Below are 25,849 nucleotides of genomic sequence, written 5' to 3'. Positions count from 1 at the left end.
TCCTGGCACCAGACAAACTCCACACAACATCCTGGCACCAGACAAACTCCACTCTACATCCTGGCACCAGACAAACTCCACTCTACATCCTGGCACCAGACAAACTCCACTCTACATCCTGGCACCAGACAACCTCCAATCTACATCCTGGCACCAGACAAACTCCAATCTACATCCTGGCACCAGACAAACTCCACTCTACATCCTGGCACCATACAACCTCCACTCTACATCCTGGCACCAGACAAACTCCACTCTACATCCTGGCACCAGACAAACTCCACACTACATCCTGGCACCAGACAACCTCCAATCTACATCCTGGCACCAGACAAACTCCACTCTACATCCTGGCACCAGACAAACTCCACTCTACATCCTGGCACCAGACAAACTCCACTCTACATCCTGGCACCAGACCAACTCCACTCTACATCCTGGCACCATACAAACTCCTCACACCATCCTTGCACCAGACAAACTCCACTCAACATCCTGGCACCAGACAAACTCCACTCTATATCCTGGCACCAGACAAACTCCAATCTACATCCTGGCACCAGACAAACTCCACTCTACATCCTGGCACCAGACAACCTCCACTCTACATCCTGGCACCAGACAAACTCCACTCTACATCCTGGCACCAGACAAACTCCACACTACATCCTGGCACCAGACAACCTCCAATCTACATCCTGGCACCAGACAAACTCCACTCTACATCCTGGCACCAGACAAACTCCACTCTACATCCTGGCACCAGACAAACTCCACTCTACATCCTGGCACCAGACCAACTCCACTCTACATCCTGGCACCAGACAAACTCCACTCTACATCCTGGCACCAGACAAACTCCACTCTACATCCTGGCACTAGACAAACTCCACTCTACATCCTGGCACCAGACAAACTCCACTCTACATCCTGGCACCAGACAGACTCCACTCTACATCCTGGCACCAGACCAACTCCACTCTACATCCTGGCACCAGACAAACTCCACTCTACATCCTGGCACCAGACAAACTCCACTCTACATCCTGGCACCATACAAACTCCACTCTACATCCTGGCACCATACAAACTCCACACTACATCCTGGCACCAGACAACCTCCACTCTACATCCTGGCACCAGACAAACTCCACTCTACATCCTGGCACCAGACAAACTCCACTCTACATCCTGGCACCAGACAACCTCCACTCTACATCATGGCACCAGACAAACTCCACTCTACATCCTGGCACCAGACAACCTCCACTCTACATCCTGGCACCAGACAAACTCTACTATACATCCTGGCACCTGACAAACTCCACACTACATCCTGGCACCAGACAACCTCCACTCTACATCCTGGCACCAGACAAACTCCACTCTACATCCTGGCACCAGACAAACTCCACACTACATCCTGGCACCAGACAACCTCCACACTACATCCTGGCACCAAACAAACTCCACTCAACATCCTGGCACCAGACAAACTCCACTCTACATCCTGGCACCAGACAAACTCCACTCTACATCCTGGCACCAGACAAACTCCACTCTACATCCTGGCACCAGACAAACTCCACTCAACATCCTGGCACCAGACAAACTCCACACAACATCCTGGCACCAGACAAACTCCACTCTACATCCTGGCACCAGACAAACTCCACTCTACATCCTGGCACCAGACAAACTCCACTCTACATCCTGGCACCAGACAACCTCCAATCTACATCCTGGCACCAGACAAACTCCAATCTACATCCTGGCACCAGACAAACTCCACTCTACATCCTGGCACCATACAACCTCCACTCTACATCCTGGCACCAGACAAACTCCACTCTACATCCTGGCACCAGACAAACTCCACACTACATCCTGGCACCAGACAACCTCCAATCTACATCCTGGCACCAGACAAACTCCACTCTACATCCTGGCACCAGACAAACTCCACTCTACATCCTGGCACCAGACAAACTCCACTCTACATCCTGGCACCAGACCAACTCCACTCTACATCCTGGCACCATACAAACTCCTCACACCATCCTTGCACCAGACAAACTCCACTCTACATCCTGGCACCAGACAAACTCCACTCTACATCCTGGCACCAGACAAACTCCACTCTACATCCTGGCACTAGACAAACTCCACTCTACATCCTGGCACCAGACAAACTCCACTCTACATCCTGGCACCAGACAGACTCCACTCTACATCCTGGCACCAGACCAACTCCACTCTACATCCTGGCACCAGACAAACTCCACTCTACATCCTGGCACCAGACAAACTCCACTCTACATCCTGGCACCATACAAACTCCACTCTACATCCTGGCACCATACAAACTCCTCACACCATCCTTGCACCAGACAAACTCCACTCAACATCCTGGCACCAGATAAACTCCACTCAACATCCTGGCACCAGACAAACTCCACTCAACATCCTGGCACCAGACAAACTCCACTCAACATCCTGGCACCAGACAAACTCCACTCTACATCCTGGCACCAGACCAACTCCACACTACATCCTGGCACCAGACAAACTCCAAACTACATTCTGGTATCAGGCAACCTCCACTCTACATCCTGGCACCAGACAAACTCCACTCTACATCCTGGCACCAGACAACCTCCACTCTACATCCTGGCACCAGACAAACTCCACTCTACATCCTGGCACCAGACAAACTCCACTCTACATCCTGGCACCAGACAAACTCAAATCAACATCCTGGCACCAGACAAACTCCACTCTACATCCTGGCACCAAACAAACTCCATTCAACATCCTGGCACCAGACAAACTCCAAAATACATCCTGGCACCAGACAAACTCCACTTTACATCCTGGCACCAGACAAACTCCACTCTACATCCTGGCACCAGACAAACTCCACTCTACATCCTGGCACCAGACAAACTCCACTCTACATCCTGGCACCAGACAACCTCCACTCTACATCCTGGCACCAGACAAACTCCACTCTACATCCTGGCACCAGACAACCTCCACTCTACATCCTGGCACCAGACAAACTCCACACAACATCCTGGCACCAGACAAACTCCACTCAACATCCTGGCACCAGACAAACTCCACACAACATCCTGGCACCAGACAAACTCCACTCTACATCCTGCCACCAGACAACCTCCACTCTACATCCTGGCACCAGACAAACTCTACTCTATATCCTGGCACCTGACAAACTCCACACTACATCCTGGCACCAGACAACTTCCACTCTACATCCTGGCACCAGACAAACTCCACTCTACATCCTGGCACCAGACAAACTCCACACTACATCCTGGCACCAGACAAACTCCACTCAAAATCCTGGCACCAGACAAACTCCACTCTACATCCTGGCACCAGACCAACTCCACTCTACATCCTCGCACCAGACAAACTCCACTCTACATCCTGGCACCAGACAAACTCCACTCTACATCCTGGCACCAGACAAACTCCACTCTACATCCTGGCACCAGACAACCTCCACTCTACATCCTGGCACCAGACAAACTCCACTCTACATCCTGGCACCAGACAAACTCCACTCTACATCCTGGCACCAGACAAACTCAACTCAACATCCTGGCACCAGACAAACTCCACTCTACATCCTGGCACCAAACAAACTCCATTCAACATCCTGGCACCAGACAAACTCCAAACTACATCCTGGCACCAGACAAACTCCACTCTACATCCTGGCACCAGACAAACTCCACTTTACATCCTGGCACCAGACAAACTCCACTCTACATCCTGGCACCAGACAAACTCCACTCTACATCCTGGCACCAGACAAACTCCACTCTACATCCTGGCACCAGACAAACTCCACTCTACATCCTGGCACCAGACAAACTCCACTCTACATCCTGGCACCAGACAACCTCCACTCTACATCCTGGCACCAGACAAACTCTACTCTACATCCTGGCACCAGACAAACTCCACACTAAATCCTGGCACCGGACAACCTCCACTCTACATCCTGGCACCAGACAAACTCCACTCTACATCCTGGCACCAGACAAACTCCACTCTACATCCTGGCACCAGACAAACTCTACTCTACATCCTGGCACCTGACAAACTCCACACTACATCCTGGCACCAGACAACCTCCACTCTACATCCTGGCACCAGACAAACTCCACTCTACATCCTGGCATCAGACAAACTCCACACTACATCCTGGCACCAGACAACCTCCACACTACATCCTGGCACCAGACAAACTCCACTCAACATCCTGGCACCAGACAAACTCCACTCTACATCCTGGCACCAGACAATCTCCACTCTACATCCTGGCACCAGACAAACTTCACTCAACATCCTGGCACCAGACAAACTCCACTCAACATCCTGGCACCAGACAAACTCCACTCTACATCCTGGCACCAGACAGCCTCCACTCTACATCCTGGCACCAGACAAACTCCACTCTACATCCTGGCACCAGACAACCTCCACTCTACATCCTGGCACCAGACAAACTCCACTCTACATCCTGGCACCTGACAAACGCCACACTACATCCTGGCACCAGACAACCTCCACTCTACATCCTGGCACCAGACAAACTCCACTCTACATCCTGGCACAAGACAAACTCCACTCTACATCCTGGCACCAGACAAACTCCACTCTACATCCTGGCACCAGACAACCTCCACTCTACATCCTGGCACCAACCAAACTCCACTCTACATCCTGGCACCAGACAAACTCCACACTACATCCTGGCACCAGACAACCTCCACTCTACATCCTGGCACCAGACAAACTCCACTCTACATCCTGGCACCAGACAAACTCCACTCTACATCCTGGCACCAGACAAACTCCACTCTACATCCTGGCACCAGACAATCTCCACTCTACATCCTGGCACCAGACAAACTCCACTCAACATCCTGGCACCAGACAAACTCCACTCAACATCCTGGCACCAGACAAACTCCACTCTACATCCTGGCACCAGACAAACTCCACTCTACATCCTGGCACCAGACAACCTCCACTCTACATCCTGGCACCAGACAAACTCCACTCTACATCCTGGCACCAGACAAACTCCACACTACATCCTGGCACCAGACAACCTCCACTCTACATCCTGGCACCAGACAAACTCCACTCTACATCCTGGCACCAGACAAACTCCACTCTACATCCTGGCACCAAACAACCTCCACTCTACATCCTGGCACCAGACAAACTCCACTCTACATCCTGGCACCAGACAATCTCCACTCTACATCCTGGCACCAGACAAACTCCACTCAACATCCTGGCACCAGAGAAACTCCACTCAACATCCTGGCACCAGACAAACTCCACTCTACATCCTGGCACCAGACAAACTCCACTCTACATCCTGGCACCAGACAACCTCCACTCTACATCCTGGCACCAGACAAACTCCACTCTACATCCTGGCACCAGACAAACTCCACACTACATCCTGGCACCAGACAACCTCCACTCTACATCCTGGCACCAGACAAACTCCACTCTACATCCTGGCACCAGACAAACTCCACTCTACATCCTGGCACCAAACAACCTCCACTCTACATCCTGGCACCAGACAAACTCCACTCTACATCCTGGCACCAGACAACCTCCACTCTACATCCTGGCACCAGACAAACTCCACTCTACATCCTGGCACCAGACAAACTCCACTCTACATCCTGGCACCAGACAAACTCCACACTTCATCCTGGCACCAGACAACCTCCACTCTACATCCTGGCACCAGACAAACTCCACTCAACATCCTGGCACCAGACAAACTCTACTCAACATCCTGGCACCAGACAAACTCCACTCTACATCCTGGCACCAGACAAACTCCACTATACATCCTCGCACCAGAAAACCTCCACTCTACATCCTGGCACCAGACAAACTCCACTCTACATCCTGGCACCAGACAAACTCCACACTACATCCTGGCACCAGACAACCTCCACTCTACATCCTGGCACCAGACAAACTCCACTCTACATCCTGGCACCAGACAAACTCCACTCTACATCCTGGCACCAAACAACCTCCACTCTACATCCTGGCACCAGACAACCTCCACTCTACATCCTGGCACCAGACAAACTCCACTCTACATCCTGGCACCAGACAAACTCCACTCTACTTCCTGGCACCAGACAAACTCCACACTACATCCTGGCACCAGACAACCTCCGCTCTACATCCTGGCACCAGACAAACTCTACTCTACATCCTGGCACCAGACAAACTCCACACTACATCCTGGCACCGGACAACCTCCACTCTACATCCTGGCACCAGACAAACTCCACTCTACATCCTGGCACCAGACAAACTCCACTCTACATCCTGGCACCAGACAAACTCTACTCTACATCCTGGCACCTGACAAACTCCACACTACATCCTGGCACCAGACAACCTCCACTCTACATCCTGGCACCAGACAAACTCCACTCTACATCCTGGCATCAGACAAACTCCACACTACATCCTGGCACCAGACAACCTCCACACTACATCCTGGCACCAGACAAACTCCACTCAACATCCTGGCACCAGACAAACTCCACTCTACATCCTGGCACCAGACAATCTCCACTCTACATCCTGGCACCAGACAAACTTCACTCAACATCCTGGCACCAGACAAACTCCACTCAACATCCTGGCACCAGACAAACTCCACTCTACATCCTGGCACCAGACAGCCTCCACTCTACATCCTGGCACCAGACAAACTCCACTCTACATCCTGGCACCAGACAACCTCCACTCTACATCCTGGCACCAGACAAACTCCACTCTACATCCTGGCACCTGACAAACGCCACACTACATCCTGGCACCAGACAACCTCCACTCTACATCCTGGCACCAGACAAACTCCACTCTACATCCTGGCACAAGACAAACTCCACTCTACATCCTGGCACCAGACAAACTCCACTCTACATCCTGGCACCAGACAACCTCCACTCTACATCCTGGCACCAACCAAACTCCACTCTACATCCTGGCACCAGACAAACTCCACACTACATCCTGGCACCAGACAACCTCCACTCTACATCCTGGCACCAGACAAACTCCACTCTACATCCTGGCACCAGACAAACTCCACTCTACATCCTGGCACCAGACAAACTCCACTCTACATCCTGGCACCAGACAATCTCCACTCTACATCCTGGCACCAGACAAACTCCACTCAACATCCTGGCACCAGACAAACTCCACTCAACATCCTGGCACCAGACAAACTCCACTCTACATCCTGGCACCAGACAAACTCCACTCTACATCCTGGCACCAGACAACCTCCACTCTACATCCTGGCACCAGACAAACTCCACTCTACATCCTGGCACCAGACAAACTCCACACTACATCCTGGCACCAGACAACCTCCACTCTACATCCTGGCACCAGACAAACTCCACTCTACATCCTGGCACCAGACAAACTCCACTCTACATCCTGGCACCAAACAACCTCCACTCTACATCCTGGCACCAGACAAACTCCACTCTACATCCTGGCACCAGACAATCTCCACTCTACATCCTGGCACCAGACAAACTCCACTCAACTTCCTGGCACCAGAGAAACTCCACTCAACATCCTGGCACCAGACAAACTCCACTCTACATCCTGGCACCAGACAAACTCCACTCTACATCCTGGCACCAGACAACCTCCACTCTACATCCTGGCACCAGACAAACTCCACTCTACATCCTGGCACCAGACAAACTCCACACTACATCCTGGCACCAGACAACCTCCACTCTACATCCTGGCACCAGACAAACTCCACTCTACATCCTGGCACCAGACAAACTCCACTCTACATCCTGGCACCAAACAACCTCCACTCTACATCCTGGCACCAGACAAACTCCACTCTACATCCTGGCACCAGACAACCTCCACTCTACATCCTGGCACCAGACAAACTCCACTCTACATCCTGGCACCAGACAAACTCCACTCTACATCCTGGCACCAGACAAACTCCACACTTCATCCTGGCACCAGACAACCTCCACTCTACATCCTGGCACCAGACAAACTCCACTCAACATCCTGGCACCAGACAAACTCTACTCAACATCCTGGCACCAGACAAACTCCACTCTACATCCTGGCACCAGACAAACTCCACTATACATCCTCGCACCAGAAAACCTCCACTCTACATCCTGGCACCAGACAAACTCCACTCTACATCCTGGCACCAGACAAACTCCACACTACATCCTGGCACCAGACAACCTCCACTCTACATCCTGGCACCAGACAAACTCCACTCTACATCCTGGCACCAGACAAACTCCACTCTACATCCTGGCACCAAACAACCTCCACTCTACATCCTGGCACCAGACAAACTCCACTCTACATCCTGGCACCAGACAACCTCCACTCTACATCCTGGCACCAGACAAACTCCACTCTACATCCTGGCACCAGACAAACTCCACTCTACTTCCTGGCACCAGACAAACTCCACACTACATCCTGGCACCAGACAACCTCCAATCTACATCCTGGCACCAGACAAACTCCACTCTACATCCTGGCACCAGACAAACTCCACTCTACATCCTGGCACCAGACAACCTCCACTCTACATCCTGGCACCAGACAAACTATACTATACATCCTGGCACCTGACAAACTCCACACTACATCCTGGCACCAGACAACCTCCACTCTACATCCTGGCACCAGACAAACTCCACTCTACATCCTGGCACCAGACAAACTCCACACTACATCCTGGCACCAGACAACCTCCACACTACATCCTGGCACCAGACAAACTCCACTCAACATCATGGCACCAGACAAACTCCACTCTACATCCTGGCACCAGACAAACTCCACAATACATCCTGGCACCAAACAAACTCCACTCAACATCCTGGCACCAGACAAACTCCACTCTACATCCTGGCACCAGACAGCCTCCACTCTACATCCTGGCACCAGACAACCTCCACTCTACATCCTGGCACCAGACAAACTCCACTCTACATCCTGGCACCAGACAATCTCAACTCTACATCCTGGCACCAGACAAACTCCACTCTACATCCTGGCACCAGACAACCTCCACTCTACATCCTGGCACCAACCAAACTCCACTCTACATCCTGGCACCAGACAAACTCCACACTACATCCTGGCACCAGACAACCTCCACTCTACATCCTGGCACCAGACAAACTCCACTCTACATCCTGGCACCAGACAAACTCCACTCTACATCCTGGCACCAGACAAACTCCACTCTACATCCTGGCACCAGACAATCTCCACTCTACATCCTGGCACCAGACAAACTCCACTCAACATCCTGGCACCAGACAAACTCCACTCAACATCCTGGCACCAGACAAACTCCACTCTACATCCTGGCACCAGACAAACTCCACTCTACATCCTGGCACCAGACAACCTCCACTCTACATCCTGGCACCAGACAAACTCCACTCTACATCCTGGCACCAGACAAACTCCACACTACATCCTGGCACCAGACAACCTCCACTCTACATCCTGGCACCAGACAAACTCCACTCTACATCCTGGCACCAGACAAACTCCACTCTACATCCTGGCACCAAACAACCTCCACTCTACATCCTGGCACCAGACAAACTCCACTTTACATCCTGGCACCAGACAACCTCCACTCTACATCCTGGCACCAGACAAACTCCACTCTACATCCTGGCACCAGAAAAACTCCACTCTACATCCTGGCACCAGACAAACTCCACACTACATCCTGGCACCAGACAACCTCCACTCTACATCCTGGCACCAGACAAACTCCACTCTACATCCTGGCACCAGACAACCTCCACTCTACATCCTGGCACCAGACAAACTCCACTCTACATCCTGGCACCTGACAAACGCCACACTACATCCTGGCACCAGACAACCTCCACTCTACATCCTGGCACCAGACAAACTACACTCTACATCCTGGCACAAGACAAACTCCACTCTACATCCTGGCACCAGACAAACTCCACTCTACATCCTGGCACCAGACAACCTCCACTCTACATCCTGGCACCAACCAAACTCCACTCTACATCCTGGCACCAGACAAACTCCACACTACATCCTGGCACCAGACAACCTCCACTCTACATCCTGGCACCAGACAAACTCCACTCTACATCCTGGCACCAGACAAACTCCACTCTACATCCTGGCACCAGACAAACTCCACTCTACATCCTGGCACCAGACAATCTCCACTCTACATCCTGGCACCAGACAAACTCCACTCAACATCCTGGCACCAGACAAACTCCACTCAACATCCTAGCACCAGACAAACTCCACTCTACATCCTGGCACCAGACAAACTCCACTCTACATCCTGGCACCAGACAACCTCCACTCTACATCCTGGCATCAGACAAACTCCACTCTACATCCTGGCACCAGACAAACTCCACACTACATCCTGGCACCAGACAACCTCCACTCTACATCCTGGCACCAGACAAACTCCACTCTACATCCTGGCACCAGACAAACTCCACTCTACATCCTGGCACCAAACAACCTCCACTCTACATCCTGGCACCAGACAAACTCCACTCTACATCCTGGCACCAGACAATCTCCACTCTACATCCTGGCACCAGACAAAGTCCACTCAACATCCTGGCACCAGACAAACTCCACTCAACATCCTGGCACCAGACAAACTCCACTCTACATCCTGGCACCAGACAAACTCCACTCTACATCCTGGCACCAGACAACCTCCACTCTACATCCTGGCACCAGACAAACTCCACTCTACATCCTGGCACCAGACAAACTCCACACTACATCCTGGCACCAGACAACCTCCACTCTACATCCTGGCACCAGACAAACTCCACTCTACATCCTGGCACCAGACAAACTCCACTCTACATCCTGGCACCAAACAACCTCCACTCTACATCCTGGCACCAGACAAACTCCACTCTACATCCTGGCACCAGACAACCTCCACTCTACATCCTGGCACCAGACAAACTCCACTCTACATCCTGGCACCTGACAAACTCCACTCTACATCCTGGCACCAGACAAACTCCACACTACATCCTGGCACCAGACAACCTCCACTCTACATCCTGGCACCAGACAAACTCCACTCAACATCCTGGCACCAGACAAACTCCACTCAACATCCTGGCACCAGTCAAACTCCACTCTACATCCTGGCACCAGACAAACTCCACTCTACATCCTGGCACCAGACAACCTCCACTCTACATCCTGGCACCAGACAAACTCCACTCTACATCCTGGCACCAGACAAACTCCACACTACATCCTGGCACCAGACAACCTCCACTCTACATCCTGGCACCAGACAAACTCCACTCTACATCCTGGCACCAGACAAACTCCACTCTACATCCTGGCACCAAACAACCTCCACTCTACATCCTGGCACCAGACAAACTCCACTCTACATCCTGGCACCAGACAACCTCCACTCTACATCCTGGCACCAGACAAACTCCACTCTACATCCTGGCACCAGACAAACTCCACTCTACATCCTGGCACCAGACAAACTCCACACTACATCCTGGCACCAGACAACCTCCACTCTACATCCTGGCACCAGACAAACTCCACTCTACATCCTGGCACCAGACAAACTCCACTCTACATCCTGGCACCAGACAACCTCCACTCTACATCCTGGCACCAGACAAACTCTACTATACATCCTGGCACCTGACAAACTCCACACTACATCCTGGCACCAGACAACCTCCACTCTACATCCTGGCACCAGACAAACTCCACTCTACATCCTGGCACCAGACAAACTCCACACTACATCCTGGCACCAGACAACCTCTACACTACATCCTGGCACCAGACAAACTCCACTCAACATCATGGCACCAGACAAACTCCACTCTACATCCTGGCACCAGACAACCTCCACTCTACATCCTGGCACCAGACAAACTCTACTCTACATCCTGGCACCAGACAAACTCCACACTACATCCTGGCACCGGACAACCTCCACTCTACATCCTGGCACCAGACAAACTCCACTCTACATCCTGGCACCAGACAAACTCCACTCTACATCCTGGCACCAGACAAACTCTACTCTACATCCTGGCACCTGACAAACTCCACACTACATCCTGGCACCAGACAACCTCCACTCTACATCCTGGCACCAGACAAACTCCACTCTACATCCTGGCATCAGACAAACTCCACACTACATCCTGGCACCAGACAACCTCCACACTACATCCTGGCACCAGACAAACTCCACTCAACATCCTGGCACCAGACAAACTCCACTCTACATCCTGGCACCAGACAATCTCCACTCTACATCCTTGCACCAGACAAACTTCACTCAACATCCTGGCACCAGACAAACTCCACTCAACATCCTGGCACCAGACAAACTCCACTCTACATCCTGGCACCAGACAGCCTCCACTCTACATCCTGGCACCAGACAAACTCCACTCTACATCCTGGCACCAGACAACCTCCACTCTACATCCTGGCACCAGACAAACTCCACTCTACATCCTGGCACCTGACAAACGCCACACTACATCCTGGCACCAGACAACCTCCACTCTACATCCTGGCACCAGACAAACTCCACTCTACATCCTGGCACAAGACAAACTCCACTCTACATCCTGGCACCAGACAAACTCCACTCTACATCCTGGCACCAGACAACCTCCACTCTACATCCTGGCACCAACCAAACTCCACTCTACATCCTGGCACCAGACAAACTCCACACTACATCCTGGCACCAGACAACCTCCACTCTACATCCTGGCACCAGACAAACTCCACTCTACATCCTGGCACCAGACAAACTCCACTCTACATCCTGGCACCAGACAAACTCCACTCTACATCCTGGCACCAGACAATCTCCACTCTACATCCTGGCACCAGACAAACTCCACTCAACATCCTGGCACCAGACAAACTCCACTCAACATCCTGGCACCAGACAAACTCCACTCTACATCCTGGCACCAGACAAACTCCACTCTACATCCTGGCACCAGACAACCTCCACTCTACATCCTGGCACCAGACAAACTCCACTCAACATCCTGGCACCAGACAAACTCCACACTACATCCTGGCACCAGACAACCTCCACTCTACATCCTGGCACCAGACAAACTCCACTCTACATCCTGGCACCAGACAAACTCCACTCTACATCCTGGCACCAAACAACCTCCACTCTACATCCTGGCACCAGACAAACTCCACTCTACATCCTGGCACCAGACAATCTCCACTCTACATCCTGGCACCAGACAAACTCCACTCAACATCCTGGCACCAGAGAAACTCCACTCAACATCCTGGCACCAGACAAACTCCACTCTACATCCTGGCACCAGACAAACTCCACTCTACATCCTGGCACCAGACAACCTCCACTCTACATCCTGGCACCAGACAAACTCCACTCTACATCCTGGCACCAGACAAACTCCACACTACATCCTGGCACCAGACAACCTCCACTCTACATCCTGGCACCAGACAAACTCCACTCTACATCCTGGCACCAGACAAACTCCACTCTACATCCTGGCACCAAACAACCTCCACTCTACATCCTGGCACCAGACAAACTCCACTCTACATCCTGGCACCAGACAACCTCCACTCTACATCCTGGCACCAGACAAACTCCACTCTACATCCTGGCACCAGACAAACTCCACTCTACATCCTGGCACCAGACAAACTCCACACTTCATCCTGGCACCAGACAACCTCCACTCTACATCCTGGCACCAGACAAACTCCACTCAACATCCTGGCACCAGACAAACTCTACTCAACATCCTGGCACCAGACAAACTCCACTCTACATCCTGGCACCAGACAAACTCCACTATACATCCTCGCACCAGAAAACCTCCACTCTACATCCTGGCACCAGACAAACTCCACTCTACATCCTGGCACCAGACAAACTCCACACTACATCCTGGCACCAGACAACCTCCACTCTACATCCTGGCACCAGACAAACTCCACTCTACATCCTGGCACCAGACAAACTCCACTCTACATCCTGGCACCAAACAACCTCCACTCTACATCCTGGCACCAGACAAACTCCACTCTACATCCTGGCACCAGACAACCTCCACTCTACATCCTGGCACCAGACAAACTCCACTCTACATCCTGGCACCAGACAAACTCCACTCTACTTCCTGGCACCAGACAAACTCCACACTACATCCTGGCACCAGACAACCTCCAATCTACATCCTGGCACCAGACAAACTCCACTCTACATCCTGGCACCAGACAAACTCCACTCTTCATCCTGGCACCAGACAACCTCCACTCTACATCCTGGCACCAGACAAACTATACTATACATCCTGGCACCTGACAAACTCCACACTACATCCTGGCACCAGACAACCTCCACTCTACATCCTGGCACCAGACAAACTCCACTCTACATCCTGGCACCAGACAAACTCCACACTACATCCTGGCACCAGACAACCTCCACACTACATCCTGGCACCAGACAAACTCCACTCAACATCATGGCACCAGACAAACTCCACTCTACATCCTGGCACCAGACAAACTCCACAATACATCCTGGCACCAAACAAACTCCACTCAACATCCTGGCACCAGACAAACTCCACTCTACATCCTGGCACCAGACAGCCTCCACTCTACATCCTGGCACCAGACAACCTCCACTCTACATCCTGGCACCAGACAAACTCCACTCTACATCCTGGCACCAGACAATCTCAACTCTACATCCTGGCACCAGACAAACTCCACTCTACATCCTGGCACCAGACAACCTCCACTCTACATCCTGGCACCAACCAAACTCCACTCTACATCCTGGCACCAGACAAACTCCACACTACATCCTGGCACCAGACAACCTCCACTCTACATCCTGGCACCAGACAAACTCCACTCTACATCCTGGCACCAGACAAACTCCACTCTACATCCTGGCACCAGACAAACTCCACTCTACATCCTGGCACCAGACAATCTCCACTCTACATCCTGGCACCAGACAAACTCCACTCAACATCCTGGCACCAGACAAACTCCACTCAACATCCTGGCACCAGACAAACTCCACTCTACATCCTGGCACCAGACAAACTCCACTCTACATCCTGGCACCAGACAACCTCCACTCTACATCCTGGCACCAGACAAACTCCACTCTACATCCTGGCACCAGACAAACTCCACACTACATCCTGGCACCAGACAACCTCCACTCTACATCCTGGCACCAGACAAACTCCACTCTACATCCTGGCACCAGACAAACTCCACTCTACATCCTGGCACCAAACAACCTCCACTCTACATCCTGGCACCAGACAAACTCCACTCTACATCCTGGCACCAGACAACCTCCACTCTACATCCTGGCACCAGACAAACTCCACTCTACATCCTGGCACCAGACAAACTCCACTCTACATCCTGGCACCAGACAAACTCCACACTACATCCTGGCACCAGACAACCTCCACTCTACATCCTGGCACCAGACAAACTCCACTCTACATCCTGGCACCAGACAACCTCCACTCTACATCCTGGCACCAGACAAACTCCACTCTACATCCTGGCATCTGACAAACGCCACACTACATCCTGGCACCAGACAACCTCCACTCTACATCCTGGCACCAGACAAACTACACTCTACATCCTGGCACAAGACAAACTCCACTCTACATCCTGGCACCAGACAAACTCCACTCTACATCCTGGCACCAGACAACCTCCACTCTACATCCTGGCACCAACCAAACTCCACTCTACATCCTGGCACCAGACAAACTCCACACTACATCCTGGCACCAGACAACCTCCACTCTACATCCTGGCACCAGACAAACTCCACTCTACATCCTGGCACCAGACAAACTCCACTCTACATCCTGGCACCAGACAAACTCCACTCTACATCCTGGCACCAGACAATCTCCACTCTACATCCTGGCACCAGACAAACTCCACTCAACATCCTGGCACCAGACAAACTCCACTCAACATCCTAGCACCAGACAAACTCCACTCTACATCCTGGCACCAGACAAACTCCACTCTACATCCTGGCACCAGACAACCTCCACTCTACATCCTGGCACCAGACAAACTCCACTCTACATCCTGGCACCAGACAAACTCCACACTACATCCTGGCACCAGACAACCTCCACTCTACATCCTGGCACCAGACAAACTCCACTCTACATCCTGGCACCAGACAAACTCCACTCTACATCCTGGCACCAAACAACCTCCACTCTACATCCTGGCACCAGACAAACTCCACTCTACATCCTGGCACCAGACAATCTCCACTCTACATCCTGGCACCAGACAAAGTCCACTCAACATCCTGGCACCAGACAAACTCCACTCAACATCCTGGCACCAGACAAACTCCACTCTACATCCTGGCACCAGACAAACTCCACTCTACATCCTGGCACCAGACAACCTCCACTCTACATCCTGGCACCAGACAAACTCCACTCTACATCCTGGCACCAGACAAACTCCACACTACATCCTGGCACCAGACAACCTCCACTCTACATCCTGGCACCAGACAAACTCCACTCTACATCCTGGCACCAGACAAACTCCACTCTACATCCTGGCACCAAACAACCTCCACTCTACATCCTGGCACCAGACAAAATCCACTCTACATCCTGGCACCAGACAACCTCCACTCTACATCCTGGCACCAGACAAACTCCACTCTACATCCTGTCACCTGACAAACTCCACTCTACATCCTGGCACCAGACAAACTCCACACTACATCCTGGCACCAGACAACCTCCACTCTACATCCTGGCACCAGACAAACTCCACTCAACATCCTGGCACCAGACAAACTCCACTCAACATCCTGGCACCAGTCAAACTCCACTCTACATCCTGGCACCAGACAAACTCCACTCTACATCCTGGCACCAGACAACCTCCACTCTACATCCTGGCACCAGACAAACTCCACTCTACATCCTGGCACCAGACAAACTCCACACTACATCCTGGCACCAGACAACCTCCACTCTACATCCTGGCACCAGACAAACTCCACTCTACATCCTGGCACCAGACAAACTCCACTCTACATCCTGGCACCAAACAACCTCCACTCTACATCCTGGCACCAGACAAACTCCACTCTACATCCTGGCACCAGACAACCTCCACTCTACATCCTGGCACCAGACAAACTCCACTCTACATCCTGGCACCAGACAAACTCCACTCTACATCCTGGCACCAGACAAACTCCACACTACATCCTGGCACCAGACAACCTCCACTCTACATCCTGGCACCAGACAAACTCCACTCTACATTCTGGCACCAGACAAACTCCACTCTACATCCTGGCACCAGACAACCTCCACTCTACATCCTGGCACCAGACAAACTCTACTATACATCCTGGCACCTGACAAACTCCACACTACATCCTGGCACCAGACAACCTCCACTCTACATCCTGGCACCAGACAAACTCCACTCTACATCCTGGCACCAGACAAACTCCACACTACATCCTGGCACCAGACAACCTCTACACTACATCCTGGCACCAGACAAACTCCACTCAACATCATGGCACCAGACAAACTCCACTCTACATCCTGGCACCAGACAAACTCCACAATACATCCTGGCACCAAACAAACTCCACTCAACATCCTGGCACCAGACAAACTCCACTCTACATCCTGGCACCAGACAATCTCCACTCTACATCCTGGCACCAGACAAACTCCACTCTACATCCTGGCACCAGACAACCTCCACTCTATATCCTGGCACCAACCAAACTCCACTCTACATCCTGGCACCAGACAAACTCCACACTACATCCTGGCACCAGACAACCTCCACTCTACATCCTGGCACCAGACAAACTCCACTCTACATCCTGGCACCAGACAAACTCCACTCTACATCCTGGCACCAGACAAACTCCACTCTACATCCTGGCACCAGACAATCTCCACTCTACATCCTGGCACCAGACAAACTCCACTCAACATCCTGGCACCAGACAAACTCCACTCAACATCCTGGCACCAGACAAACTCCACTCTACATCCTGGCACCAGACAAACTCCACTCTACATCCTGGCACCAGACAACCTCCACTCTACATCCTGGCACCAGACAAACTCCACTCTACATCCTGGCACCAGACAAACTCCACACTACATCCTGGCACCAGACAACCTCCACTATACATCCTGGCACCAGACAAACTCCACTCTACATCCTGGCACCAGACAAACTCCACTCTACATCCTGGCACCAAACAACCTCCACTCTACATCCTGGCACCAGACAAACTCCACTCTACATCCTGGCACCAGACAACCTCCACTCTACATCCTGGCACCAGACAAACTCCACTCTACATCCTGGCACCAGACAAACTCCACTCTACATCCTGGCACCAGACAAACTCCACACTACATCCTGGCACCAGACAACCTCCACTCTACATCCTGGCACCAGACAAACTCCACTCTACAACCTGGCACCAGACAAACTCCACTCTACATCCTGGCACCAGACAACCTCCACTCTACATCCTGGCACCAGACAAACTCTACTATACATCCTGGCACCTGACAAACTCCACACTACATCCTGGCACCAGACAACCTCCACTCTACATACTGGCACCAGACAAACTCCACTCTACATCCTGGCACCAGACAAACTCCACACTACATCCTGGCACCAGACAACCTCCACACTACATCCTGGCACCAGACAAACTCCACTCAACATCATGGCACCAGACAAACTCCACTCTACATCCTGGCACCAGACAAACTCCACAATACATCCTGGCACCAAACAAACTCCACTCAACATCCTGGCACCAGACAAACTCCACTCTACATCCTGGCACCAGACAGCCTCCACTCTACATCCTGGCACCAGACAACCTCCACTCTACATCCTGGCACCAGACAAACTCCACTCTATATCCTGGCACCAGACAACCTCTACTCTACATCCTGGCACCAGACAAACTCCACTCTACATCCTGGCACCAGACAAACTCCACTCTACATCCTGGCACCAGACCAACTCCACTCTACATTCTGGCACCAGACAACCTCCACTCTACATCCTGGCACCAGACAAACTCCACTCTATATCCTGGCACCAGACAACCTCCACTCCACATCCTGGCACCAGACAAACTCCACTCTACATCCTGGCACCAGACAAACTCCACACTACATCCTGGCACCAGACAACCTCCACTCTACATCCTGGCACCAGACAAACTCCACTCTACATCCTGGCACCAGACAAACTCCACTCTACATCCTGGCACCAGACAAACTCCACTCTACATCCTGGCACCATACAAACTCCACTCTACATCCTGGCACCAGACAAACTCCACTCAACATCCTGGTTGCGAGTGAAATTTAGACTGTGACGCTGGCACACAACGGCTGACTCTTCTTCGAGTGGCGTCACGGGATGTTTAATGTCCACTGCGTCAGAGTGGACGTAATTTTGTGGCTAATACACCTGGAGCATTAACCAGGGCGGCCTTCCGGATTCGCACCGTAAACCTCTGCAACAAGCGGAAAAAGCCCTCCCGCTCGATCACCACCAGGCTTCCCAAGCTTTCTACTGAAGCATAACACAAAAGGCAATGCATCAAATAGAGTACATATGTGGCATACACGCATTTTTGTTTGTTCATTTCGTTTGGATGTTTTAATTAACAAGATATCCGAAGGAAATGTTGATGCCACAATTTTGTTTGTTTTGAAGTCTGAGAAGCAACTTGTCATCTCTCTTCCTCGGCACTGCGCGCATATCTTTTCCCGCAAACAAATTATTAGTTTTTTTTGTGATCCAAACCCTTGTGATTTATTTTGTTGTACGGTTGCACTCCGTTGGAAAATTATTTTTTTCAGTAACAAAATAATATATCCCTATTTAATAAGCACAAAGCACATGAAAATGTACTGTGATTATTCTGATCATCAAACTAACCAGCTAAGTAGAAAGATCACATTGGAAATAAATAAACGTATACATTACAACTTTGTACTAAAAAGGCTGGAAAAAATTGCCAATCGCTACTCAAAGCATCACAGCAGTGACCCCAATTAGTTTGTGTAACCCTGTGGCTTAGTGGACATGCACCCATCTAAAATTAGAAGAGCTATGCCTCCAATGTAGATGTGGTGCAACAATTAACTGCTAAATCTATACCAGACAGAGATATTGGTAATTAATGCCGACCAGCAGTCTTAGTTTTATGTGTTAAAGTCCCTTGCTTATCCAGATGACAGACCATTGAGTTGTATTATCACTTTTGCGACCACAACAGTCGAGGAACCACATGCCGTGGTTGTGTGACACGGTTGCAAGGTTCCGAATTCAAATCCCAGTAATTGGAGCCCCACAAATTCTGAAGACGTAACCCCTCTATAGGAATGTGGAATTTTCACCACTGACTGCCTCTACCATGTAAAAAAAATAGACTAAAACCACCACCAAACCTATTGGCCTCATCTTGTCACGAGACAGACATTCCCAATTGAAACTCTCAGAGCAAATAGTGGTTTTACCCAAAAGTCAGAGATATTTTCGAGTTCAAATCTCGGCCGGAGGTTGACCCTGCCCTTTTTCTGCCCGAGGTCGATACAATAAAGTATTGCGTTGTGTGGAAGTTAACAGCGGTTGTCCTGTGGATAGAGGAATGAGGAATTTCCACCACTAGCTCAGGACTCTTAACAGGAAATAACCACAGCCTCATGGACAAGTCCCCTGGTATCTATAATGACCACAAACATCTCATCTTATTTAATCATAAATACATCTCCTGTAAGCATGGTGCCACGACAATGCATTTAACTCTGGTTGGGCGAGAGCTCTCATTCATCATTCATGGCTACATAATATATACTGGATTGTGCCCATGAAAGTAATCACCAGGACCCACTTTGCTGAGGTTTTGAGATCCTGCGACAGGCCTGCATGGATGGCTACCATAGGCAATACAGTATTTATTGCTTCCAGATAATATGACAGTGCTGACACAGTGGGAGAGTGTGTGGAACATGGTGTCTTAAAAACACTCATAGCAATTAACGTTTATGTGTCCACTGCCACAAAGGAAATACTAAAAATGGCAAAGTTGTAAAGGCTGATGTCAACTTTTTTATGTTTATAGTCTCTGCCATGATATGCAAACAATGGGGTTCTACTCGAAAGGCATGAAGACAATAACATGTTCTGGACAATGCATGTTTACGCTGATGCGGGTTACACTAACCTAATTGGGGCCACACAAATTCTGTGTCAAACAAACCTATATAATGCTGTCAGAGACATTAAAAATGGAGATTGGTAGCTGTGAAAAAGTGGGTTGTGTTTTGGAGCTCTGTCTGGTCCGAAAGTACTGTATGTTATCAGTTTGCCTTTGTAGCACAGTTAATTGGTTTACAGAAAGCTATTAGGCAAGAACAATTGTGTGGAATTGGCTAAACACTTGTCACGTGATTTGCTTTTTTAAAGATAATATTGATTACAGCCAATCAATTTACAGTACTCGCATTTTGAGTGAAACAATGTAAACGTGTAAAGATAAAAGGAATAAAATGTGACGAAAGTGATTGATGAGATCACAAAGCATGCCCGTACATGTTGTTTTCCAGTTTTCATGTTCAAGCCTACATGAAAACATAGCTTTTTCAAAGCAGCGTTCATGGTGCATCACAAATAGATATGAAGCGTGTGCTATATTGGCATCAGACCGTTGGTAATTGCACCTCCAATGCAATCAACCGCTGTTGCATTTCATGCCCATTTTATTTCTTCTGACATCTTCGCTTTTAAACAAAGCCACGTCGAGACAACATTTATGGAACACTGGTGAAAGTACTCATGCGTGCATGTGTAACGATGTAAATAGTGCAGGAGACGGTTGACGGAGGCAACACGTATTTATTTATAACACTCTACAGTAACAGTCAGCTATACAGCCTAGGAACACAGCCTACGGCTACGCGTGCCTGACACCGGCTACGCTAGGTCCTCCGGCTATGTACTTCCTAGAGGAGGCTATCTGACCCGACCTAGCCAGGGTACGGGTCCCAACCACTGGCCCATCGGACCCGGCCCTGATAAGGACGTCGGGCCGGGGGTTCCCAGGGTCTCACCACTGAGCCACACAGAGTCCCGGCCCTGATAAGGGCGGCAGGGCTAGGGGTCCCAAGGTCCTACCTAGCTTGCTCCGTCTTCCTTCTTCACTGGCTCCTCTGCTCCAACGACTCCCTGAGCTCTCTCGCGCACCGCCTTATATACCCAACTGCCCCCCGAGGGGCGGACCTGTATGCGGACGTCGATGTAGCCACCCCACGCACGGACCGTGATGTAGACACCGCAACGTAATGGCTTGCTACACCCCGGTACTTACCACCTCTACATCTGTGCAAACGCTCTCTTACTCGCACTCTCTCACACACAGACATAAAGTAGCATAACGCTGGGCACGACGGCCCATTTTGTACCAATTCAATCATAGCAAATTCTCTCAACAAATGTGCCTCTTGATTGTCCAGACATTCTCAAAGATCGCCTCGACCCATGTGCATCACTGTGACTCACGCTTGCATTGCACAGGCATCAGCATTTAGCCACCATACATGCAGTATAACTTGAGATCATTGTTGTTTGCACAGTGGCATGATACTGCACTTGCTTTCAACGATACTTGTGAAAAGTATGTGCATTGCAACTCAGAATTAACATCGACTCTATGCCCAAGTGGTTTTCGTTACCATTAATTGTGCCTGGCATAGGGACCTTGAATGGCACACTTATGTGCGGAACTTTAGATAATAGCAGATGCAACACATATCTATTCATTTGGGTATAAGGATGAAAAGATTACAAATTTACATTTGTAAGCCTGGATAATAGAGTATTCTAAAGCTTTACATTTGGGCACCACTCTTATTTTCCCCTGCTAAAGATGTGAGGTCCATAAACAAACACTAAAGCATTGCATTATAATCACGTGACCGTATGTCGTGCATACAAATACTCACCAGGAGGATTATAGCAACATATATCGGCTTCATTGACTGAATTACGGATGAACTATTGTGGTGGTGTGGTCACATGGCGTTTCACACACTGTGCTACGACCCATCCACCCCAGCATTACACAATGCGCACGTGTGAAAGGGTGTGGTGAAGTTATATCCCGCGTATATACGCGGGCCGTGCAAATTTTGCACAATCATTGTTTCTCAACTACAGTCCATTCCCCACGGTACAGCGTTCCATGATTACCAACCATCAAATACATGCAGTGTGCAGTGGCTTTAATTGGGGGGTATCACAGGAAGGATTTGTAACCATGGAAATTGTGGACTGTGGGGGGTCGTGGGGACTAAAGTGAAGAAAGCCCGAGGCTTCTTAATACCAAGTTTTATTTCACAAGTAAAATGAAGCATTTCTAAACTTTAAGCTGGATTGCTCAGCGTAATTTAATTTATGGACATGTAAAACGATGCGATTTACTTCAGCCATAGTAATTTGCTATATATTTTTTTTTTATAATAGACGTGTATGAATGTATATGTTGAATTATAAATGGCATGGAAGGGATACTTTTAATCCTGTGATGATCGTAACAATGAGCCCACTAAAAAATGTACATAATGTTCCCCAAAAACGTGTGGCTTTGGTTATTACATTAATTGTAATCTCATATAAAACAATCAACCATTTAATTGGACCACTAAAAAACGAAATAACCCAATTTGCAAATATGAGCTGTCGTAATTCAACTGACACCTGCTCTCTTTTCAGTGGTTGGAGACAGAACGGTGCAATTGCCGTCACTTTTGAAATTCAATTTTTTTTTATCTTCATGAAGGCAGACCTGCATGTGCTGTTCGACTTATGAATCTCGTCTTTACATTCACGTGCTCTCGTAGAGCACGTAAGCGATTCAACAGATACGCCGAGAGGGAGAATTTATTTTACTGCACAATAACGACTGCAATAATCAGAGCAGTCGATATAATACATGGAGAGTGGTGTACCCCGTCCATTAAGCAGCAGTGCAGTAGGAATTTTGCATCATATAGCTGCCCTTCACTTTCACAGCTTCACATAATTTATTTTAATGTGATATATACATTAACATTTATTTTAATGTGATATATAGCTTAACATGTGTATATATACATGCGTGTGCATATCCTTTAGAGAGGTTCCTTTGAGTTATCTCTAGTGGAGGCCTAAGCAATTGTGGGTCTGTGCCTTCACATCATTATATATTTGTATGCATACACCACACACACTACATATTTGCATGCAGTTTATTATTCTTTGTGTGCATCTGTAGTGACTAACTCGGAGACAGTAAGACTCGGAAGCACTTCTTTTACTTAACGAGCACCATCGGGATAATACACACACTACGTGGGTACACGCTATTACTGTTGCTAGCCTACACACAACACTCTAACCGTCTAACACTGACGGCGCTGAACGGAGACAGCCAACAACTATCTAGCACCATTGGTACCTCATTTGCCAGTAAAAAAAATATGATAATTGTTTTTTTATCCTTTTATCTGCTTACCCCGAGCTCTCATACTCTGATGGTGCATTGTCTTTGAGTTGTGCGTCTTTTGGCGTCATCTGGTCCAACACCATGTGAGACTAGGCTCTAAGGAAAGCTGTCTCGGGTGTGGACCAATCAACTTCAAGGACAGTGCATACATTATCAGAGTTATGTTTTTTGTTTGCATTATGACGGCAGGTATTGTGGTCTATGCAAGCATGACTCCTCGTAACAAGGTGTCAGTTTTGTTGCCAGATAAAAGGGTAAAAAAAGGGCAATTATCAACTATCTAGCAGCGCAATGTCGAGTGAAGACGACAGCGACGATCGCGATGAAACGACAGCGACGATGGTGACGACGAGATGGTGACGACGACGTTCTTGAACAGAACGATGGGGATCTCACTTCCAGCAACAGCCACGAGCTCCCCCACAGGGACCCCTCTTATACTCCCCACGTGACCTCGCTCCGCCCTGACTACGCCCCCTATCCGCCCTGGCCACGCCCCTCTCCACCCAGGCCACGCCCCCTTTCCGCCCTGGCCACACCCCCTTTCTGTAACCTAGCGGGTTCCCGAGGATTCCTGATGGGCCCTCCTCTGTGACCTTTCCCCCCTAGGTGCCCCCCTCTCGCGTCTATCGTGGCCTGCTGAGGTGGGTAAGGCCATACACCGCAGTTACACTTTTCCGCCAGCAGCCAGCGCTATGCCACTACACATCTATGCAGAGAATATTGACTATTAACCTGAATGTGAACAGTGGTAGATGGGTAATGCGCATTAAATAATCCCAGCAAGGTTGAATGTCCTATCATGCATTCAGTGCTAATTGGTATTTGAATGTGACAAGGGGAATCCTTTATGTCGGCTTAGCCTAAAATGAGTACTATGCCTGTATGGGTATCGTCAGCAATATCGCTAGATAAATGTGGCTGGGTGTATGTGATGCTGTCCACACCACCCTCTCCATGTTCCCTCTTTCCCTTAATTGATACCAACAGCATTGGCTCAACATCACTGGT

The sequence above is a fragment of the Lampetra fluviatilis genome, chromosome 9, assembly GCF_964198595.1.
Source record: "Lampetra fluviatilis chromosome 9, kcLamFluv1.1, whole genome shotgun sequence".
Lineage (NCBI taxonomy): Eukaryota > Metazoa > Chordata > Hyperoartia > Petromyzontiformes > Petromyzontidae > Lampetra > Lampetra fluviatilis.
Note: the sequence above shows the minus strand (reverse complement) of the source record.